Source organism: Varanus komodoensis, unplaced genomic scaffold (assembly GCF_004798865.1).
Source record: "Varanus komodoensis strain SLA01 unplaced genomic scaffold, ASM479886v1 scaffold22, whole genome shotgun sequence".
NCBI lineage: Eukaryota > Metazoa > Chordata > Lepidosauria > Squamata > Varanidae > Varanus > Varanus komodoensis.
This window is the reverse complement of record NW_025335606.1, coordinates 13,574,548-13,579,073: the sequence shown is the minus strand read 5'-3', so window position 1 is coordinate 13,579,073 and position 4,526 is coordinate 13,574,548.

Sequence of the window (4,526 nt, the reverse complement as noted above, 5' to 3'; positions counted from 1 at the left end):
GTTCTATCACCTTTTCCAAAATCTTTCCCCCAGGGAGGATATCAGCAACTGGCTGATTGTTTTCGAGATTTTATGGATCCAAAGAGGATTTCATAAGGACTAGCAGTACAACTGCCTCTTTCAAGACAGATGGAACCACCCAGCTCTTGAAGGGGCATGAATTCCCTTTTGGACCCTCTAATAACTTCCACCACCCTTGGTCAGCTGTCACTGGTCCAGCTGGGCAAGGACTGGGGCTACAGGAATGTTAGCACTCGTAGCCCTCTAAGCACTGTGTCCATTTCCTCCTCAGGCCACATCAACCAAAACTGGTGCCATAATCAGACTAGATGTTACTCTGGACACCTCCATAGAAGCTGTATGAAGATTTGGGTCAGGGGAGTGACAGGTTCAAGGCCAAATAGAGGAACTGTATCCTCAAAATGCCTTGCAAATTTCTCATGGCAGACCTCTGAGAGTTGATACTAGTTCAGTTTGGCCAGTTGTGGAAAAGTTCTGCTGGGCAGCTACTCAAGGATGTGCGGTGGAGAAATACAAACTGCCTTGCCACTGCCACCACCATAAGAAGACACAATAATGTACTCTCACTTGTGTCTGACACTCCTGTCATGGTCAGATCACTTCCTCGTGAGGTTTGAACTCGAGAGCAGCCTTTCTCTCTGCAAGAGTGCGGACCCGATTGTGTTGGTCCGCCCACGGAGCCGGATGGATTCCTGAACGCTCTGGGGGAATTCCTGGTTGATAAGGCTGGCGCTACCCTTGGTCAAACTGTGGAATGGGGAAATGACCAGGGCTATTGACACGATCGCTCCTAAGCATCCTCTCCCGCCTGGCAGAGCCCGTTCATCCCCCTGGTATACACCCGAGTTACGGGCGATGAAGCGGGTTGGGAGACGTCTAGAGCGTAGGTGGAGGAAATCATGGGATGAATCTGACCAAACACACTTAAGAGTCCATTATCGGGCCTATGCTGTGGCGGTGAGGGTGGCGAAGAAGAAATTCTTCTCTGCTTCCATTGCCTCCTCACAATGCTGTCCGGCGGAGCTCTTTCAGGTGGTACAGGGGCTGGTTCATCTGGGCCCAAAAAAAGATCCCGTGCCACCCTCGACAGCCCACTGTGACGACTTTGCCAAGCATTTCAAGGAGAAAATCGCTCAGATTCGTCATGAGCTGGACTCCACTAGTGACTCAGAACCTTCAGAGGAGGTGCCAATGTTGCCATCTGGTCCACAGTTGATGGATGAATTTCAGTTATTGCAGCTTGATGATGTGGACAAGGTGCTTGGACAAGTATGTCCTACCACCTGCTTACTGGACCCTTGCCCATCTTGGCTATTCAAGAAAGTCAAGGACGGGATAGGGACCTGGATCCTGGAGGTTGTCAACGCTTCTCTAAGGGATGGCCGGGTACCTGCCCCTTTAAAGGAGGCGGTAGTCCGGCCAGTCCTAAAGAAGGCAGATCCAGAGGTGGCCGCCAATTATAGACCGGTGGCCAACATTCTGTTCCTGGGCAAGGTGCTAGAGCAGGTGGTGGCGGGACAAATCCAGGCACTCTTGGATGAAACTGATTATCTGGACCCATTTCAGTCCAGCTTCAGCCCCGGGTATGGTACTGAATCTGCCTTGGTTGCCCTGTATGATGACCTGTGCAGGGAGAGAGACGGGGGGAGTGTGTCCCTGTTGGTTTTCCTGGACCTCTCAGTGGCTTTCGATACCATCGACCATGGTATCCTTCTGGATAGGCTAGAGGGATTGGGAGTTGGGGGCACTGCTTTGCAGTGGTTCTGCTCCTATCTCAATGACTGATTCCAGAAGGTGGTGCTGGGGGACTATGGCTCTGCGCCATGGCAGTTATGCCATGGAGTTCCGCAGGGGTCCATTTTGTCCCCCTTGCTATTCAACATCTACATGAAACCGCTGGGAGAGGTCATCCGGAGGTGTGGGCTGCGGAATCATCAGTACTCTGATGATACCCAGCTCTACCTCTCGTTTTCAACCAATCCAGGTGAGGCAGTGGCTGTACTGAACCGGTGCCTGGCCGAGCACCGGCCGAAGCTCAATCCAGACAAGACGGAGGTCCTGTTGGTGGGTGGTTCGGGACTCGGGACCTGGACTTTGTCCTGAATGGGGTTGCACTCCCTCTTAGGGACAAGGTTCGCAGCTTGGGAGTGCTCCTCGACCCTGAGCTGTCATTAGAAGCTCAGGTGATGGCGGTGGCGAGGAGCGCTTTCCTTCAGCTTCGGCTGATCCATCAGCTGCGTCCCTACCTGGAGAATGATTGCCTGGTGACAGTGACACTGTCACTGGTAACTTCCCGATTAGACTTCTGTAACGCGCTCTATGTGGGGCTACCCTTGAAGACAGTCCAGATACTTCAATTGGTGCAAAAAAGAGCTGCCAGGTTGCTGAAGGGGACTGGGCGTTGTTCTCATATAACCCCAGTTCTCCATCAGCTTCACTGGCTCCCTATTGAAGTCCGGGCCCAATCCAAGGTGTTGGTTATCACCTATAAAGCCCTCAACGGCTTGGGACCTGGTTATCTAAAGGAACGCTTGCATCCGTATATGCCCGACCGCCCCTTGAGATCAGCAGCAGAGGCCCTTCTCCGGGAACCCTCCGTGAAAGATATTCGGAGGGTGAGTACCCGGAGGAGGGCCTTCTCTGTGGTGGTGCCCCACCTATGGAATGCGCTCCCCAGAGAGGTCTGCCTGGCACCGTCGTTATTTGTTTTTCGGCGCCAGGTCAAGACCTTTTTATTTCAAAGTTATTTTGTTAATTTATGAATTGTATTTATTGGGTTTTTATGTACATGCCGAGATGTTTCTGGTTTTTTAACTCTAATTATATAACTGTTTATTTATGTTTATTTATTAATGTTGTAAGCCACCCCGAGGCTTTTTGCGAATCAGGTGGCATAAAAATGGTTTAAATAAATAATAAATAAATATCCAATGTGAGATTTACTCCACCTGTATTCTAATAATTGTCCAGCCTGTTTCATTGTCCAGTTTCCTATAAGCCAGGTAACCGTATGGACTCAGCAGAACCAGAGAGGAAATGCAGGGGTATTTATTGCAGTAACGTTTTCCATCTCACATGCTCCATAATGAGACCAGAACTTCAAAGGATGTTTCAACCAGGTCAACCAGAAACTTCCCAAGAGCATTCAGGAATCTTTTGGATTCCATAAGTCTATGGGAGCAGACTGTCTTAATCCATACACCAGTCCCATGGAAGGGAATGTCCACTGATAATCAAACCTCACCAACAGAAAAACCAACATGATCCATAAAGTTAGGGCATAATCCAATGGGTTGCACCCTTGATGCTGATAAGCTCTCTGAATGAGCATCATGTGCAAACTGGGAGAAGCAGCAGAGGCAAGTGCAGACTCCCAGATCTGAGGCTAGCGTTCTGTCCCTGACCTTGGATTTGGAAATCTGAATTATCCAACCCCCACCCCCTGCAAATCAGACATTGTTTAGGAGCGACAGAAGTTCTCTCTTAGGCCTTTCAAATCCTCCGGATGCTTACTTAGTTAATCCTGAAGTCGTATTTCCAGACTTCTTCAAGAGTATCTATCTAGAATTGTAAATGTCATGAATTACTACATCTTACTAACGACTGGCACTACATTCACACATATCAGTGCACAACTATATGCTACCTCCAGTATCAGAGGCACCAGGCCTGTGCGCACCAGTTGCTGTAGAACATGGGCAGAAGGGGGCTATTGTACTCATATCCAGCTTCTCAGATTCTGCAGGCAGCCCTTGGGATTCTGTGCTGGCCAACGTGCGAACAGGGTGCTAGAACAGATGGATCCTTGGCCTGATCCAGTCCAGATGAACTGAACAGTGTCATTCTGCTCCCACCTCTGCCAAGCCCGATGGGTTGAACATAGTTGAGAGAGAAGAAAAGGCCGGATAGGACGTGTCCCTTAGCAATGTTTCCCTCCTTTCTTGGCTGTAGCTTCATACTTTTTTATTTATTTCATTAACTGAAAATATAATACGCTCCAAAGCAGTTTACAGCCGAAAGCATTAAGACAACAAAAACGGTTTGGATCCAGTGCTATTAAACCTTCAAAGAATAGAAGCCCTCCTCGCCCCTTTGCAAGCAATGGGATTCAAATTCGTTATCACGATTCCTTGCTTTTGCAATAAGGACAGGGGTACCAATCAGCGAAAATAAAAAACTTAAGTCCCACTGGTTTTAATGGGCTTGCCTTCTCTAAGTATGAGCGAAGCTGCATGCAACCGAAAATATTCAAGAAAGAAGGTACATCAGGAGAAAAAGTTTTAAAGCGGGCTCTTTACGATGGACACACGTCTCCCTTCCTAAGGAGGTACCGAGCTCACCTCCACCTCCACCTCCTTCCTCGGCCCCCTCCGGCGAGCGGCCTCCCCCCTTGCCGCCGCCTCCAGAGTCTTCCTCCTCTTCCCCCCGCCCGCCCCTGCCACATCCTCCGCCGCCGCCACTGCTGGCGTCAGCTGAGCGAGCCGCGCCGCCATATTGGAGGGGGA